The following is a 20050-nucleotide window of genomic DNA, read 5'->3' as shown; positions in this document are numbered from 1 at the left end:
AACGTCTTTCCATATTCTGTTTTCACACTAGAAAAGTGTCAGAGGTCCCGAATGGATATGTTTCTTCTTTTCTTTCTTTTCTTTTTTTTTTTTTTTTTTACCCCACATGCCAATAAAAAATCCAAGCAAAACACTTCCTAAGAGCCAGTCGAGGGTGGTGGTGACAGCAGAATGCTCCCACAGGGACTCACTGGAAAGTATTTGGGGGAACAGCAGAATGACTACTTGTTCTTTCTGCAGCGACACTGAAGGATGCAGAGTGTTACAAAAATGTCTCGAGCTAACTCTCCCCAAAGCCCTCCCCTCCTCCTCCTCCTCCTCCTTTCCACCACGACAACTTCCATCAAAACCCCTAAGATGCCCAAAAACATGTTGGGGTTTTTTTTTTTCTCCACAAAATAAAACGGACTATAGAGAATCGCTGGGAGCACACTGTTACTGGAGCATCTGATTGTGTTTGGTGAACACAGGGAAGCTCATCCTGCAGGCATTTTGTGGCCAATTTGTCCAGATTCAAGAGAAATGTGGGACTCTGACTCAGCCATGCTCAGGGTGGAATGAGGTGACGGTTGGGGGGGGTCGGCTTGTGGCTAAAAGGTGTGACCCACTTTAACAGAAGTACTGTGCTATGCTGCTCCCTGAGGCACGGCGCTAGAGAGGTCATGAAATTCAGAATTATGGTTATGCTTCGACTCAAAATGTTGTTCAAAGCAAATATATCTGACATGTTGCCGACATGAAATGAAAAAAAGCACTTTATATGAATATTTTTTTGATGGGACTTCGACTGGAGCTTCAGTAATAATGATGAATTATTTCATTTTAAACAGTTGTAAGTTTCTCCCTGCTATATAAACCTTGGTCTAGAGTTCAGAAAGAAAATGAAGTAACAAATCTTCTTGACTTTTTCATTTTTTGTATCCCAGACATGCCTATAGGGAAGCTGGTTGTAGCATATTTGATCTTTTAGCCAAGATACGAGCATGGCACCTAAAGGGATGGTTATTGGAGTTGTATGAGGTTATCAGCTTATCAGCTCAAGCTGCCAAAAGTACCCACACCCATGCTAAGCTATGAATTGCTGCCAACAGGGTCAAAAGAAACACTTAAATCGTACATGTGAAACAGGTTTGTTGTATTTGTGGATATTTCTATCGCTTCATCTTGACGAAAATAGCACCCTTCTTAGAGAATATTTTTTGAATGTCAGCAATTAACTCAAAGCTCAACTTTTCTTAAGCGTCACAGTTATACACACCACTGTACTTTCCACCATTACCAGTCAGGGCACGCCAAAAAAAACGAAACAAAAAAACCCTTGAAAGACAAAAAGCACGTGAAACTCAAGGAAACATTGTCCTAAAGCTCACATTTCTTCAAACTCTCCCTTTTTCTACACAGTCCGGCTTCAGGCCTCTAATCTGTGGACACAGCGCCTTATTCATTATTCAGTTTACACGGGACTATAAATCGATTTCCTGCCCTCACCTCTCACCTGCCTCCTCTTCCTCTCAGATCAACATTCCCCACAGTGTAAAGGGCCCGGCCACACGAGCAAGTATTCAGGAGTATTTGGAGGAATAGCCCCCCATTTGAGCCGGTTTAGGATTTCACATAAACACACCTTGATCCCTAAATCTCCGTTAAGCCTGTTTCAGTTTCAAACAGCAGGAAAAGAGGCTGCTCGAACGCTTGTGCAGGCGGGCCCGCTGCTGGATAGATCATGTGTAGAAGAAAGCCTCTACACATCTGGCTTAATAAACAACTGAATCTTAATATCTCTGTATGAGTAAAGTTTAACTAGCATGTGTGAAAAGTGTGTTTGAAAATCCAGGGTGTGTGGTATCCGTGTGTGTTCATAACCCCGTGCATGCATGCAGCTGCCCTCCCTACAGGGATCCGCTCCCTCAGACACATTTTCACCTCATCTACGTTTAAGGGCATTAATATTGCACCAGCCGCGGTGGCAGGGTTAAATGGATGACTGGGAGGGGAAGAGAGAGAGAGAGAGGGGGGTGGGGGTGAATGTCAAATGCAATCTCTCCACTCCTCCTTCCTTGCTTCCTTTTTGCTCTGATCCGGTGCGACATGAGGAGGACGGAGGACGGGGGGAAGGGGTGGGGGGGGGGGGGGCGCTGAAGCTGGCTCTCCGATGAGACAATGTGCAGAAATCACATCATGAGCGCGTGTTCTCTGTTAAGCGGACAATATGATCGTTTTTAACCTGAAGTAGCTGCTCCTCTTTGTGGTCTCTCCTTCCCTTTTGTTTTCTATTTATTTATGTAGTTGCACTATCTGACAAAAGTGAGCAGGAAGAAGAAAGATAGGAGAGAGGTAGTGTTGGCTTACACCTTGAACAAACCTCAATGTAATAACTGTTCATTTTTTAATGTATTTCTTTAAATCAAACGATATCAACAAGCTTGTTAACATGTTAATACGCGTCCTTGGAGAACAGAGTAGCAAACACAGCACAATGCATTATCTAAACCATCCCTGTCAAATGAATCTGCCCAGCCGGGACTGCTGCAAAAACTGCAGCCTTTTATGTGGCGTCTGTAATTAGCGGCCATTCCTATCTCTGGATTCATCGCAAAGACATTTTGTGAGCCAGTTAAGAAGAAGAAGAAGAAGAAGAAGAAGAAGAAGAAGAAGATGGGGGGCGGGCTTGGCAGGCAGCGTATACTGACATCAGCGAGGTCACTCTGAGGTTACGTTAACAGGCATCGCAGCTTCTGAAAAATTAAAAGCTCCAGCTCACGAAAGCTTCACTCCGAGCACAAGTGGCATGACCTGGAGGATTTGTGAAAAGAGTGTACGGTGCATGGGCACGCAGACACACACACACACACACACACACACACACACACACACACACACACACACGAGTGTTAATGCACTCTGTGTTTTGATCAGCTTCCACTTGGGCAACCCTGCAACACACATATGGATGCACACTCTCGTTCCTCTCGCTTAAAGTCAGACAAAAAATTCACACAAAGCATTCCCAGTGATTGAGTGCTCAGTGGAGTGAGCAGGAACAGGACAGATTCCACACTGCTGATGGGCAGATCATATCTCCTTCTCTTTGTTTTTTCTTTTTCGTCTTTGTCTCCCTCTTAGACGCACACACACACACACACACACACACTTCCAGCGGTGGAGGAGGCTGCTCATTGAGGTGTGAGGTTTACTATAAGTGTTGTTATGCGGGGTCAGAGGGGCAAGGTGTTGGTGCTTCATCTCTGAAGTGTTAGAATGCCAATTACAGAGAGGCTTAGTGCGCATCACTGTCAGAGCCAAGGCTGGAGACTGCGACGTATGAGGGAGGGGGCTCATCTCCTACTAAATAAACCCCTATCTGAATGCTATTTCCTGTGTAGAGGTGTGTTACCACCCAGTTAAAAAGGATTAGTATCGCATTAAAATTGTTCTTTCGAGATCTTTTTTTAAGTAATTTCGACTGTTTTTTATGTTATTAAAACAAAAAAAAGCTAAATAAACAATTATTTTATTACAATTTATCTGAGTTTAACGTCAAACTGACCACAATTAACAAGGAAACATTTTTCTGCCTTCACTAGAATTTTTTAAATTATGTTATGATGACTACAAATTATCTAGATACAAAATCAAATTGAAACATAAATACTACTGTGAAACAATAAACCCCTTACTTTCTAACAACATATCTTCATGTTTTTCAAGCTTCATTTTTCAGGTCATTATAACAAACAAACTGACCTTGGAACAGGAAAAGGATATATCTTGTTGTGACCTGAAACAAGTCGCAGTAAAAGAAAAATATGACAAAAGTTTATTTCCATGCCATGATGAGTTTGGATGTTAAAAAGTGTTTTTACATTTTGTTAAAAATAAATATCTTGTTATAGTTTGATAAACATCTTGTTAGAGACACAACATATCACAGTATAATGGCATATCAACTCTTTACTTTTACTTGTGCTGTGTGCTCAAACTGATCCATATGCGTTTAGAAGAAAAGGGCTTTGAGAAGTGATGTGTGAAATGTTACTTTGTAGAATCACAATTAACTTTGCCGACAAAGTATTTGAAGCTTACGACAAATTTGACTTGATTTTTAGTTCCCACATTGAGTTTTATCAAGCATGTTAAAAACAGATGTGTTATAATTTTCAGTTTCTTGGGCCCCTACCGTACAAGCTTGGTTTCCTAACAAGCCTAACTCTGCTATGATCAGCCAATCATTGTCCTTAATTCTTCTTCTAAACAACACACACTACAAGCTCTGCCACTTTTGAAACCTAAACAGACATTTAAAAGTTTAATATTGCATTGTGCTGGCTGTGTTAGCCTTGATGGAGTACCTTTGACTACCAGAATGCTTATTAAGTGCCTCTCACATCTGTGAATGACAGCTTGTCTGCAAACAAACATGTTTTGACAGCAGAGATCTGATGAGCTGGTGCAGAATAATGAGTCTGTTAGCAGAAAGAAGTTAAAACAGCTGCCTATAGCCCAACTTCTCTTATTGACTACCTGCCTCTCCTGACCAGAACTAATGCTTTTATCCATCCCTATGCAAAGTTGTCTTTCTAAACAGGTAAGAAACAAGGCAGAACGTGCAATAGAATATCTAATAGAATGTGTGTTGTGAGCTGTGAAGCACAAAAGAAAAGAAAAATGCACCCACATCTGAATTATTCAACTTCAAGTTGTAGGTATGGGGTGTTCAGCATGTCCTTGGGGTACCTGCAGCAGATTTTCAAACTCTGACACAGATTTTCTCGACGTGTTGGTCACAGGCGGATAAAAATGTGGCATTGATCATTCAAAATCTCAATTTTATTTTTCCAATTCCCAAAACCAAATGGCATTTCTTTTTATACATGTTGCTATAAAATGAACATTTGTTCAGTTATTCATCGCCTGTCACATTATTTTGGGGGGTTTTCAATCAAGAGGTTGTCATTGTTGCTGAGGTTAGGAAGTCTGCAGAGGAAAACTACACAGAGTTTGGTCCAACAATCACTATGGTTTGCTTATTCAGATGTGACTGTCCCTGCCCCCCCCCCCCCCCCCCCCCCGAGTACAGTGAAGCACAGACGGACTCATTTACTCCATCTACACTGCTCAGCCTATGCAGATGTGACATGGACTGCTGCAGATCTAGCACAATTCATACATAAGTTACAGTAAATGAGGGTGAAAAGTCTTTATTCATTTGGCTGATTCACTGAACTGGATGAAACGAGCATTTTGGTGTCTGCTTTCATTAAGGGGTAAAACATGAGAGAAGGAAAAGAAGGTATACTTTGGAGAATTATTTGTCTTTTGATAGTTAGAAACTATGTAATAAATAACTGTCAACGTGATTATATTGTAAAATGCGTACACAGGTCTGAGTTTGAAACAAAGCAGCAACAGCACATTGTAAAGGAATTAAGAAAAGCTACTTCCCTGGAAAAGTACAACCTTGAATTTATCAGCAAAGTCAAATTTCAATACCTCCTTTTTTTTTCAAAACACACATCAGTCTGTCTCTCTTCTCGCTGCTCTTTGCATTGATTTGAATCCAGAGAAGAAACATGAGGCACAGGTAGAAATGGCAAGGAAGACAAGCGTGTCATTCATCCTTCCACCTTCAGGTTAATTGACAAGATAATTACAAGACCGAGGCGAAGCAGGCAGGGGCGCTCGCATGCCGGTAAGTGCATTTTTAAGACAGAAGTGTAGATAGGTTCATGAACATGTGCACATGGTTGGAAGTGCAATTCATTATGCCTGCAGCTGTATTTGTTTATTTCGTAATGAGCAACTACATGGGTAATTTTTTTCATGGGAAACTTGGCTCCAACCAAGCCAATTTTTGTATTTTCCTACAGAAACATGCCAGCAGTTTTTCACACAGTGGCACGGTTAGCCAAACTGTCTCACTAGCAAATGTCAAGTTTTTTCCTATGGCATTGGCGCACATAGCCAATGCCATATGAAAGAAATGTAATCATGACATGTAACAGTGTATCTAAAAAAAAGTATGTCAGTTGATTTATACACTAGTGTGGTCATGTCTTGTTTAGTTTGCAAATGTTCAAAGGAGAACATTTAACAGGAAAAAGCTGGCTTGCAATAGCCGAGAATAGTCCATGTGGTAGAACCCAATGATTAGTAGTGCGCTGTGGTTTTCCATTGTTTTAGACTTCATATAATCCCAATTTAAAGTCCTCCACCTTACTGTAGTTTCGGAGTAGCTTCTACTGGGAAGTATACCTTATAGAATAGAGTTACAAGAGGGGGTGAAATATTTACCTACACAATGGGTGAACACTGGGCAAGACATGTGTTAGTACTTTACTGTCACTCCAAAATCATAGCCTAAATATTGAAAGTCATTTTTTTCTGAAATGCTTGTCATAATGATCAAATTTAATTATTCTTTACATCAGCATAAAACAAGCATTTTACAATGTTTCCGTTATTAATTGCAAAAATATGAGCTTCTTTCTGGATACACAGATAGCTGTCTTCCTTTTTACAGTGACTCATATAGTAAAGGATCTTGGGAATTTACTCTTCACCTGAAAACACTCCATATGGAGAGCCATTTAGAAGCTTAGATGACCACCACCCCTTGATCTATAAAAGAAACAGGACGACCTAAATTTGGCTAGAGCAATCTAAATGGCGAGTAGGGACCAAGTGGGAGAATTGGTGTGCAGCCATGGTGTATTTTTAGTCAAGGGCTGTTTGTAAAGAGCTTTTTCAAATCCCCAAAGGAGATTGCATAAAACAGCAACACATCTATCAAACTCTTCCGATTACGGGATTAAAATGACAGCTATTACTATTTGCTACAGCTGTAGCTATAATAACTTCACTTTTCTCATACAGCACTATATTGAAAGAAACCTTAATTAGTGGTTGTTAATCTTTTAGTTTTTTTCTATTTCTGGCACATGACAGGTAGTATCATCTCAGCATCTTTCCATTTGAGGACTGACATTCTGAGGACTGATAATTATGGGCTCTGTGATTGGCTGACAACTCTCGGAAAGTTGACGAGTAAATAACGGGGATGGTAATGGCTTCATTGAATATTTTACCATGGCAACACATAGGATGAGATTCCCTCTTTAGTCACAAATTCCAACATGATTTTTATGGCTGTTGGAGTCTTTAAAGAGTCTGTGTCCCTGTTCTGCATTTCAAAGATAAGTCGTGTTATCGTCTGCAAAAAAAGGGAACCACAGAGCTCCCTAAAAATACCATGAGTTATTACTGTAAAGCTCAGGTAATGCTGTACACAAGAAAGTCCTTAGAACATTAGCATAAAAGTCTAGTGCAAAGAACTAAATGATAAATGTGGCAATAAATGTAGAGAAATTAAACTTTTTTTTTTCAAGCTTTGTTCTGAACAACCAGACTTCTGAGTGTAGCCAAGAGGATGTCAGTGAGTCATTCTTTTCACCCCCCGGGACTACATTCAAGCTTTCTCATCTTTGGCGACCATTCTTTCTGCGTCCCTCTCTTTCTTTCTTTCTTTCTTTCTTTCTCCCTTGCTCAACAGCTGTGGAGCAGGGTGAGGGTCAAGGGAATCACACATACACACACACACACACACACACATAAAACAGAAGGACGTGCTACTGTTAGGCTTGAATGCAGCTGAGGACTCGCAGGGCTGGATTTTCCCATGCCGATAGTTAACTGCTGGCTGAGGGGAGACCTCCACTGCCCTTTGGATCCCTCCCCTGGCCCCTGGCCCCTAGCCCAGAGGCTGTGTCCTCTCCCCCTGCTGGGACACTCAATGGACTGTGTGTGTGTATAGTGTGTGTATGTAGAGTGTGTTAATGGACAATCTCAGGAGGGGTTCTGTTATTCAGTCATCAGCCATTCAGCCACCAGCTTCAACATTGCGGGCCGCCAGCTTCATGCCCAGGGCAAGTCATCTGTCTTTAAAAGCAAACTTTCTCTCCACACGAAAACCTCAATTTATTTCCCGAATAAATCCCTGTTTATTTTTTTTTTAAGTCAGTGTCTTGGTAAATATATCTTTCTGCCAGTTTTCCTCCCCCCTCCTGCGTTTAAGGCTCACAAAAATACTGGTTGCCTTCCTCCTTCCGTCCTTTGCCTGCATCCATCCCGTCCCAGAGTTTGTGTAGGACAACTCCTGCTGAGGGAGTTGAAAGCATTCCTCTGCCTCCCCTGTCATCATAGCTCATTTAATAACTATCCCAATAAAGTCAACAACATACAACCCCCCCTTTTTCCACCGTAGCCCCCCAACCCCTCGCCCTCAGGTCTGATGAATGGCACCATCAGGCAATGCCAGCTGCCCCGGAGGTGAGCAGGCTGCACCTGCCGGGCAGCCAGGCCACCAAGCTGGGGGGAGGAAGTGGAGCAGAGCAGAGAGAGTGCAGGGGCAGGGCCGGCATGCCAGAACTCACACTAAGGCAAAGATTTGACAGGAAAAAAATAGTGGAAATATGGAGAAACATGGGGAGGGCCCGGCAAAGCAGAGGGGTGCAGGATGCACACACAAACAGGGGCCAGTCCGGGTGCCAGTGACACAGTGGGCAGTGTGGATACACTCACAACATGTTTTTGCACACTGCTGGCTCATGAATTTCCATGTCTCTTAACAACAGTTGCTGCATATTTTAATGAACGGGTTATTATTTTGCTTGCATTTGAAAGGCTAAAATAAATGGAATTTATCAATAAAATATTTACATTTTTAAACCATGATTTGCATTTATAATACAAAATGTTTTAAATTAATCTTGGTGGTAAACGAGGAGTGTATTGAACACTTGTATTTTGTAGGTGCACAAACATTATGTATGGTACTTTTTTGCATTTTGAGGCTTGTGTATGTTGCATAAGACAGATCCAGGGGAATTGAGGGTATGACCACATTATGAATACTTAATTTTACAAACAAACAGTGAACATGCAGGAATATGCATTAATCTGCAAGGCCACGCTCATGCATTCAAAGTAGGTTGATAATTAAAGCGAGCTTCTCATGGTCATACAGTACAAACACACGCGAGCGACGATTGCTCCACAGCTGCCTCTTTAGCACCAAATTGAAACTATTCAAAAACATTTTGATCTTTGATTATTGGCCCGAGCAGAGCTGTTTCCATACTTCCTGTGATAATTCTAGACTCTACCCGAATTTGCAGCATATGCGATCCCCTCCCGTCTGCTAACCTGCCAAATAGCAAGTCATGCCCGCTATTCATTACACGGCAGTCTCCCTGTGCTGCTTGTGGAGCTGCTGCCAGCCTTGGGTCTGTTTTGCCGACACAAAAAGACGGTAAATTGGTCGAAGCAACAAATATGGCCGAGAGGAATCTTCAGAAGGAGGAAAAAGAAGCTGAATGTTTCCTTGTCACACATATATCTTAAAGTGGAAGAGAAAGACAATTCAAATCAGGTTGTTCCACAAGGATTGCGTGTCAAGCCTGCAGAAGACATACGGCTGAGGCAGGAAAAAAGTACAGTATCCAAATTCAAAACAGCATTTTTCTTAATTTACGCTTCTAGAGTGAGACTGGCTAAGATTTACTCAAGGATATTTTGCCCGCTAGAGTCTTCAGACTACGGCTACCTTTGAATTGCTGCGGAGTTGCTGTTATATTCCCAAGCAGCCGCTGGGTTAGCTGCTACCCTACCTGTTAAAACAAATCTTTCATCTCCTTCCAGCTCACTTTCTGTCTCTTTACGTTCCCATCCCTCATCACCAGGGAAATCTTTATTTTCGTATCCAAGCAAACATTTTTATAAATGCAAACAGGCTCTCTGAAGACAGCTTCAGAGGCGAGGACCTGCCTCGGTACCTGAGAGTGTATAGCAGCAGCAGCAGCAGCACGTCTGTTCCTGGCCCTGGCCCTCAGAGTAAGCACAGCTGTGTTGAATATTTCCCTCACTCTGCAGTTCATTTGAGGGTGATCTGAGCCCAGTTAGCCCCCAGGACATAGAGCGGTAAACAGGCCTGACTATCAAAGCAAACCACCACAGTCAGAAAGATTGGAATATGAAGCTCTGACCACTAGAGCTGGTCATGCAGGCGGGCAGGCCTGCAGCTCAAAAACTCTCTGACAGCTTCTGACATGATCCAGTGCTTTAAGGCTGAGAAAACAAAAGTGCCTTTACTATCAGTGACACCAGGAAGGTTCATCTACTGTTTAAATAACTGTGATTACTCTACATGAAATAGATTTAACCACCTAATGGTCAACCTATCACTTTTAAAACATATTGGAAATATTGTTGGGGTGTTTTTCCTTAATGGTTTTGCTTTTCCTACAAAAAAGCAACACCATTACTTTAACGCTTAATATACCCTTGCTGTATGTCTTTGAAATATAGGAACATTTTATATTCTTTTTAGTTTATTGATGTTGCATGTTTTAATCTAATTGTATGAATGCCTTACAAACAGGTAGTTTGTCATTTTCAGTCATATTTTATGTCCATGTTGAAATTGTACAGCAGGTTTTTAGTAAAAATGCGTTTGTGACATTTGGCCTACGGACTTAAATCTGACTTTCTTTTGTTATTTATTTTAAGATATTTCAAGATATCCTGTTTCACCATTCAGCTGGAATATATATAGATAGGATTTTTGTTTTTTATCACATACAGAAAAATGACATTTTGACAGAGAGAAACTCTGGGGAAGGAACCCGAACCATTGGTGAATATCCGTCTGCTGTGACTGGATGGGCCAGAAAAGTAAAATAGAGGAAAGAGGAAATGCTTTGCTGTCCAGAACTTTAGTGTTAAATGGCCAAGGCCACAAGAAAATGGACATAAAAAAGCATGTAACCAAATCTATAGTAATTACAGGTAGGTGATTTATCCCTCACTATCTCCTTAAATGCTTTGACCCAAAATGAAGTTTAATGTTGATGACAAAACAAAATCAAATCAATAGGCAGCTGGGGTTGCACGGCATTGATATTTAAAAAAAATTGTAAGTGCTAGGGCTATCATGCCAAAAATGATCCCGTTCATTTGGGTACAACTCTTCATTAGTCTCCGCTCATCCACACAAGTAATTCATTCTGTAAGAAAAAGGCAAACAGCTGCTTTAACAGCCCAGCAGCCACGCCGGCAAGGCGACAGAGGTAGCAGGCAGCAAGGCAGCAAAGCGTCCATACTATGACTGCCCACATCCTTAGCTCGACCCATCACCTAAACACATACTTGTGCTCCAGGGGAAATGGCTGGATGCATTTAGCTCCACTCATCACAGAGTACCATTCATCTTCAAGAAATAGCATGCTCTATGAGGAGTGTTTAACTGAAGAGCGTCAGAGGAGACAAGTTAATGTCCTGACCGCTAGAAGACGACGGAAACTAAAACCTCCGTCCTGTTTCACGTTAATCTCTTCCGTGAATCCACATCAGTGTGAGTATCTCCATTAAGTTAACTGGTGTGTGATTGAGAAGCACAAAACCCCGGGGTCAGTGTCATCATTGCACGCTAATATTATCTCATTAAAGACAGCAGAAGGCCACGGCCCTGGGGACAGGTCTTCACCTCTTGTCAAGTTGTGTCAGCCTCTATAAATGTCTCTCTGCAGCACACAGGGCAGCATAATACGGCTGCAGTATTGGAGCACTAATGCTAATTAATGCTAACAGATCTATAACAGCCCGCCCAGGGTAAACAAAGATTAAGTTCACGGACATTTTTTTCCCCCCCCTGTCTAAAACACATCTGGAAACATGATTTGTCAAGCGCAATCAGAGTCAATTCTTTTCACAAGTAACGCGTTTGAGAAACACATGTTTGCTATAACTTCCTGCCTTTGCACGCTGTTGAAAAGTAAGGAGAGAAAAAAAAAAATGATATGGAAACACTGAGTTCATGTGTTTCTTTCACACACAGCTGGGCATGTTTTGCCGAGTATGTCACCAAAATTAGCAATGATGTCAACGATGGATGTCCCCACCAGCAGGCCGTATACTTCAGAGCCTTCTTTCAAACGTTCATGTGGAATGGACTTCATTTATAGACTGACTGTTCAACCACAGTCATTGTGACACTGGATTCATTTAAAAAAAAAAAAGAAAAAAAAGACTCTTAAAGGTTTGAATCCCTTTTATGTTTAAAGAATGGCAAGAGAGGCAGAAGAGGAAAAAAAAAGGGACATGTTTTACAGGAATGAATGAAAAAAGGAAAAAAGGATGAGGGGGTACTTAAGAAATCCACTGTTTTATGTCTCCTTCTAGCCTTGACCGATCCTCTCCTCAATGCTCGGCTCAATATCCTTTAATTTCTCTGGTGCTTAGAGTGTGATTTCTGCAGGGGACTAAAGAAGATCTGAGAGTCTATTGCTGAAGAGAATATGCAGAATGCTGGTCTCTGAGTATTTCTGCTGCTGCCTGCTTTGACTTAATTACCTGAAACACTTCATCCACTTCCTTCTTTAATTTTTCGTCTAGAAAAAGTGCCACTTCTTTTTGAATGGGTGCAAATAGGCAACAAAAACACAAAGACTGAAGAGAGAGAGAGAGAGAGAGAGAGAGAGAGAGAGAGAGAGAGTGACGGAGGGACAAAGACTGTACATGTGTGTGTTCTCTGTGAGCTCCTCAGAGGTAGGTTGAGGACTGTGAAAGGCCACATTGTTGATGTGTCCATTCAGCATCAAAGGGCTGATTCAGGTTGGAAAGTAGAGTCTCTCTCTCTCTCTCTCTCTCTCTCTCACACACACATATGATCTTCTTCTCAGCCCCCTGAAGACCCCAAAAAACATCATGGTTTACTGTTCCTGCTCACAGTTGAAGAACAATATTTGGAATGGACATGTAAACTCAGAGTGAGGTCAAGGGGGCGTGCAGTAACACGGTTCAGCGTGTGTGAGAGTGAGAAGGAGAGTCAAGGTGTTATTCTTCTTTCCCCTGACTCCTTCTGACGGAAATATCTCCCATAGATCAAACGTACTATTCATGGAGGATAGGTTGTCTAATGTAATGTAGGAGAACTATTCTAGTGCACAAGAAAAAAAATGGTTGTGTCTGGATATATTAATGATGAGAGATGATAACACAAATACCAATACCGAAACCAGTAACGATACCAAGAGGATATGGATACAGATACTGGTATCAGTATTAATACTGGTACCAGTATCTGTATCTGTGTAAGTGTAAATACCTACACTAGTGTTAGTATCAATACTGATACAGGTGGAGCTGGACTTTGTCCACAACCTCACAATTCAATGGGTCACGATTTGCTCGATATTGATTCGATATTGATCAATATGCCTCGATATGATCTAAAGTGAACATTTGTGCCTGAGTTGAAATAACAGCACCCACACAACAAAAATAATGGGAAAATAATAACTGCAATGCATAGAAGAATCGATTTCTTTAACTAGCCCTACATACAGGTATCTGTTTCTGTGCAAGTATAAATACCTACACTGATATCAGAATCAATACTGATACAGGTATCTATATTAGTATTGATACCTTTACTACTTGTTCAGATACTAGTATCAATACTTATATCAATGCAGCTACAGACATACTGATAACAATACTGATACTAGTACTGATATTGATGATGACATCAGTATAAGTATCGGCCTCTGCTACTGCCTTAAAATGTAGAATGGGGCATTGAGTATGTAGTACCAATCCAATAACGTAATTTATTAACCCCAGACGATTTCTTTTTAATAAAACAGGTCAATTAGAATGTTCTTCAACAATTACAACAGGGGGATGCTAATGAACAGTGTTATTTTAGTCTAAGCCATAGCAAAATGTTAGCGACTAGTGTTTTCCCACCACAATGTGTATTTCTTCAACTCTCTGATACTAAAGTGTAGGTATTGGAATTGAGGAAAAATGGTATTAAAACAAAAGATGTTCAGAAAGAGGATAGAAGTCCCGACTGCTTTTTAAGAGCTTTAATGACACTAAACAAACTGTATTATATTAATGACTTCTATCTGTGCGTGTTCATGTTTCTAAGAGTGGGTATGTTTGTATGGGGTATTATATTAGTGCACCAGTTATTAAAAGTTAGCTGCACCATGGTGTCAGGATGAGATTTAACAAGCTTTAATAACAAGCTCTAATAAGCTTAATTAGGAATCCATGCGATCCCCATGGAAACGCCTCAACCCCACAGAACCCGGCTCAGGGTCTGAGCGGCTTTCAATTGGATTACTGCGGCTAATGTCACTGAGACACAACAGTGAAAACAAACACAGGGAAGCAGGAAGGAAGGGATGAGAGATGGGATGAATAAAAAAAAAACTAATGATGGATGGAGGAGAAGGACCTTTGGCAGGGGAGGGATACCTGCTGAGGGAATGATGGGTGGAGGAGGGATAAACAGCAGAACCAGTAGGATTAGTGTTGCTCACAGATTTGGCTTGTGCACAGGAGACACAGAAGGAGGAGTCCCTGCATGAACACCTTTTTCACTCCAGTCATAATTTTGCTTCCAAACCTTATTAACCCCTTACTTGGTAAACATTGACATTTACACTTGAACAGTAAAATTGATTTTTTTTTTTTTATCTATATGATATTTTACCGGATCTAGTAGCCATTTCAGAATGACTTGAAGACACTCAGTCTAAAATAAAAAATTGTTAGAACTGGTATTAGGAAAGGGATGTTCAGTTCTGGCAATGAATGATAGAAGTGCAAAGTGGAACAAAATCAAAACATTTTAAAGTTTAACAGTTTCCTGTGCTCCAATTTATAAAGTGTTTTTTTAGTTCTTCTCCTTACCCCACCTTTAAGTATTCCAGTATTTACTAATAGGACAGGTGAAAAGAATAAGAGGAAATGTGCCAGTCATGCATCAAAGGCCTGGGGCAGGGAGTCGAACCTGCGGCCAATGCGGTGAGGTCTTTAGACTCTGTACATAGGACGCCTGCTTACAGACACACCTACACCCCTGCCCACATTCCACCCTGTTTAAGTAAGTGTGTAAAAATGTATATTTATCATCTATGAGCAACAAATAGATACAAATGTAGTGAGGTCGACAAAGTTCCATTAAGGGCCTCATAAGGAGAGAAACGACATAAATGTAATGTAATCGTCGTTGGAAATACATTTTAATTTGCACTCGCTTTAAACTGCTGAAAATGTCCTCACCACTGACGCCACTATTCGAGGCTAACTTCATCTCGTTCCCTCCCTCCGTCACGGCAGGATCAGTTTGCCTTGCAGTGACCACAGGGAGGGTTTGAAAAAAGCAGTCCGACAATGACGGAGTGACCTTTCAGATAAGCACGATGGAGCTGCCCATCCCGGCTCTTCCCTGTGATGTGCACACACACTGACACACACAGACAAACGTGAACGTGCACGCACACCGCAGTGTGGCATATCTGATGACCTACTCTCCGACATGTCCTCCCGCCCCCGAGGGATTTTTTTTTTTTTTTTTTAACATAAACTAGTCCTCATTTCAAGCGAAGGATCATGTCATCTGGCAGGTAGGGTATCACTGCACCCTGGATGATGGGAATCTTGATGGGGGGGGGTGGGGTGTGGGGTGACCTCAGTGGTTATATAAAGGTCACTGAGGTCTCTCGGACAACACAGTGCATCTATACATCCTCAGCCCTGAGCAGTGCTACGCAGGGAGGTCATCTTTCACCATCTATCTGCTGGATTCTCCCATGCCTGTAGCAAGTCCCCTTCATGGTCTTGCTATATATAGTTCCCCCTCGCTTCCCAGGATCCTTTGTGATGATGTCCTGCTGCTGTGGAAAGAGTCTGTGGCTCATCATTATAAATCAGCGTGTTAGAGGGGAATAAAATTTTAAAGAGCTTCTGCCTGGGTTTCAAACTGAAGTCTCCATTAGTGAGGCCGGAGCGAATGGTTGCTTGCATGGCAACACACAGCAAATCAACACAACAGGGTCTTTAATCATCCTCTTGACCCTTTTGTTCTCCTCCGCACACCCCCACCACCTCTTCTCCGGAGGCTCTGTGATCAAGTCTAGCAAAAAGTCACAGGTATGATTTTGAATCATCATGTGATCAAATTTTCATTACATCTACATCATAATGATGTGCTGCAAAGCATGCAGATACTTCACAGAGATATATATTTTCTTAAACCTCGCATAGGTCTGCTTAGGTCAAGTGAGATTATTAGGGAGGAGAGGAGGAGAGTGTACGCTTGTCTCATAACGCTGGGGTGTCTTAGAAAGGGGACAGGGCTCAGAAAACAAATACACACGAGTAGGAAAACACAGCATGAGTGCCCAGAAAGTCCCTGATTAAAGGCAAAGAGGCAGAAACAGAGAGGCCGACATCAGAGCTGTAAAAACAAAAGAAGATTCAGCGAAATATAACTATATCAGGGCACACACACCACACACACACACACACACACACACACACACACACACACACACACACACACACACACACACACACACACACAGACAAGGACTATGATTTCATTTCATGTCAGCCTTGAGGGAGAGCGGGGCCGAACTACTCCCCTCATCATCCTCTCTCCCCGATTGCTCTGTTCTTGGCCCCCGCTGCACACCCTCCGGGGGGCCAGCGAAGGCGGCGATTAACGACAACAGGGAGAGTGTGTATAAGTGTGTGTAAGGCCTGATCGTTAGAGCGGCCAACTTGTGTAATACAATTACAGAGGCTGCAGAGAAACTGCTAATGTGCACGCAGGCAGCTTCGTCATATGGATCAGGTATTGAGTTTTCTATGCTTAATTCACTTTCCAGCGCACACACGGGTGCATTAGTTAGATTAGAGGAGTGGGAGGAGGGGAGGGGTTCGGTCTACCGCCGAGACGGGCAGATTTGTTTAGTGGTGGCTGTCAATTACAACCCTGACCCTTGCACTAAATGGCTACTCATCCAATCGAAAAACAGGGAAGTAGACAAAAGCCAGACGTGATTGGTTAAGACACGACCATTTGCTGCAGAAGATAACAAGTGGCATGTTGTGGAGTAAACAATGGTGGAAACACTGCGCTTAATGCTGCGCCAATAAAACAGAGTGCTGGGGCCTGAAAAGGCGAATGTGACCATCAGTAAGATTAGTGAGGCGATGTTATCACTTGAATGCTGCAGTAATGGGACGCTACAAGGCCAGTCGTGGATTGGTACTTAAAAATATGAAACGGCAAACAAATGATTTGATTTTCTCTCTTGGAAAGTCCTATGCAATTTAAGAGACTGATTGTGTACGCAATCACTCGAAAATTACTAACCCCCTTTTTACTCTTTATGGATTACTTTGTGCAACATCAAAGAGTTTATACTCGGCAGTAGAACAGAAAGCATTCCTACAGTGAATAACTTTCCGAGTTATGTCATATTTTTCAAAAATATATATTTTACACACACACACACAACAAGAATACAGCGCCCTTGACAAATTTTGAACTGCTAATTTGACTCGGAGCATCACTACTTCATGACTCCTCATGGTCGCACTAATGACATTAATGAGGATAATGTTTAAGGAAGTGAAATGGCCAAAGAAGAGGTAAACAGCAGGTTAGAAGAAGAAGAAGAAGAAGAAGAAGAAGAAGAAGAAGAAGAAGAAGAAAGCGGAATATGTGACAAGGCATCGGTGATAAAAGGGGAAACTGACACCACAGTGAAGTGAATAAATGCATTAATCCTACATTATTTTTAATCTACAGTTAACTAGATATTGTGATGTATCATTATAAGATCATATTGCAATGGATCAATTATCACAGAACGACTGTATCCTGATATTATTGTTATTGAGGGACTTATTGCCCTCAGTGTATCTGTTATTTTTGAGTTTTTTCATAAAGTTTTCATCTGGATTTAGATTTTATATCTATTACTAAATTTAAGGTAAAAATTAATAAAGAAACAATTGCAATGTTCTTGATGAAAATGAAGTTTTACAAGTAAACATACATTATTCATTTATATTCTATACTGGTGCACTTAGTATTCTGATAACACTTTACTTTTCAATGTGTTAGGGTTTTGATAGGGATCTTTTGTGGATTAGATTTCATATCTATTACTCAGAGTTATGGTAAAAGTGCATATTATATAGAAAATATCAATAATTTATAATCGCAGAGCTTTCAGAGTATTTTGGAGAAGAAGTCAAACGCAAGTTTGTGGATCAAACAGGCTCAAATAGAGGCCAAGCTGCAAAAACGCCCACTATTTCTAATTCCTTCCTTCATAACTTACAAACAGCTGAAGAAGGGGGGGGGGGGGGGGGGGGGGTTCAGACTGTGTTTTGCTTACTTAACTTATTGCTGGAGCATAAATACTATAGATTTCCTCTTACATAAATGTATCTAGGTGCCCAGAATCATTATGGTTGTTTTCTGTTAAAGCTGCAGCCACTCATCTCCAGAGGACGGGACTCCCAGAAAGAAAGAGTCATAATTCTAGTTAGAGAATCATTATAACTCTCTTCCAGAGATGGTAAATAAATTAAATCTCACAGCAGCTCTTTTTCCTCCAGTAGCTTAATGGGAAGCAAGGGGGGGGGGGGGGGGGGGGGACGCAATTTCCACAGTAAACACCTCCCTCCCATGTAAACACATAAAATCACAACAAGATGGCCAGCGAGGCTCAGCTCGTAATCGCATCAGTGAAGTGAGATGAGTGAGTTTTAGGAGCGGGAGAGCATTATTGCTGTTTGCTGCTGATTGAATTAAAACGTCTGCTTCACTCCCGAGAGACCACCCAGATTCAAAGCATGTAGTTTGTCTGCATGTAACACGGGGCACTCCGCAACAAATACTTTTGTAAGCCTTTACAGAAACTCTCTTTGTAGGATTTGACAGTGTGTTTCTCTCCATCTGACACCCTGCTTCTTCTAACAGAGAGAGCCAAAGGGGAAGACGAATAGAAGATGAAGAATACAGTTGGATGTGACAGGCAGAGTGGAAAACCTTTAGCAAGTGAAAGATATCAGACAGCTACATCCCCCCGATGTGACACATCCATCAAAGGCCTGATCACTTTTGTCCTCCCACTCGTCGGGCCCACGTTACGTTCCTGTTTGTCAGAACTGCTTTGACCACGCCGCGCGACGCCAAACAGACACGCACGTTAGCGATGACCGCTGACACACCTCGGAGTTGACATGCCCTGTTGAAATTCTTTTGAAGGTAAACTGCATTCTGTCAAGTTCTTATTAAAGCAAACTCAAACCAAAATGGAAGCTACAATGTAAATGTTCCAGCTCTGGTTTCTCATGCCTTTACTTTTCAACTTCAATCATTGAAGACGCAGAAAGAAAAATGGCAGCCAAAACCAAAACCAGGTTGCGCTGGTATCTGGTGTTTCCACAGAAATGCAACACAATAAGGCTCAGATTACCACGACAAATCGCACCAGAATGGAAATACTCATACATGTATGTGAGTTGGTCATGCCCAATCCTTTCAACATGTTCGCCATTGTTACCAGATTTTTGCCTCTTTTCCATGAACACAAAGCCACACAATGCAGCCCAGAATATCTGCGGGTTAATGTGCCTGAATCCTGGATGCCGTTAGCCTCTTCATCCTGGGTTTGAAAGACACGCAGCTTAGTCGTAGCTACATTATCTCAACCTGGTTCTATTCCTTGACTTCACCACTGCTTCCCTTCCCCCTTTCCTTCAACTGCTATTATTGCTTTTGCGGTTGAGCTAAATAAAATATTTGGCATTGAGAAACAGCTACAGCAAAATGTCATTAGCCGAAAAGCTAGTAAGAGTGAATACTTGTACAAACAAAAATACCATGATTTAGAAACATACAGCTTTCTAACTGTGAAGGAATGTTTGCACAAAGATTTGAACAAGATACTGAAGGAAACTCATCGGGAGGTATGATTTACCAGCTCCTTCCTTTAAACAACAGAGGTTAGCTTGCGTCGTCCCCCTCCCACTCCCTTGCTTCTACCTGAGGGATCAGCTTACCTCACGTCAGCCTTTAACAAACCATGGGAACCCCTATGCATGGTGTGTCACCACTGAATTATCGGTTTCCGCTGCACATGCTCCAGCATATCTGCAGCAGGCCATTATGGTG

At 41.7% G+C, this 20050-nt stretch overlaps 1 protein-coding gene across 5 annotated transcripts in view; it reads right to left on the bottom strand.

Annotated features, from left to right (window-relative positions):
• Positions 1–20050, bottom strand: part of unc5cb (unc-5 netrin receptor Cb) — a 118141-nt gene that overhangs the window by 86719 nt on the left and 11372 nt on the right. The gene's annotated exons all lie outside the window — the stretch shown is intronic.

This window comes from Labrus bergylta, chromosome 17, assembly GCF_963930695.1.
Source record: "Labrus bergylta chromosome 17, fLabBer1.1, whole genome shotgun sequence".
NCBI classification, from domain to species: domain Eukaryota; kingdom Metazoa; phylum Chordata; class Actinopteri; order Labriformes; family Labridae; genus Labrus; species Labrus bergylta.
The sequence above is the reverse complement of the archived record's forward strand: the minus strand, read 5'-3'. Positions and strand labels throughout refer to the sequence as shown.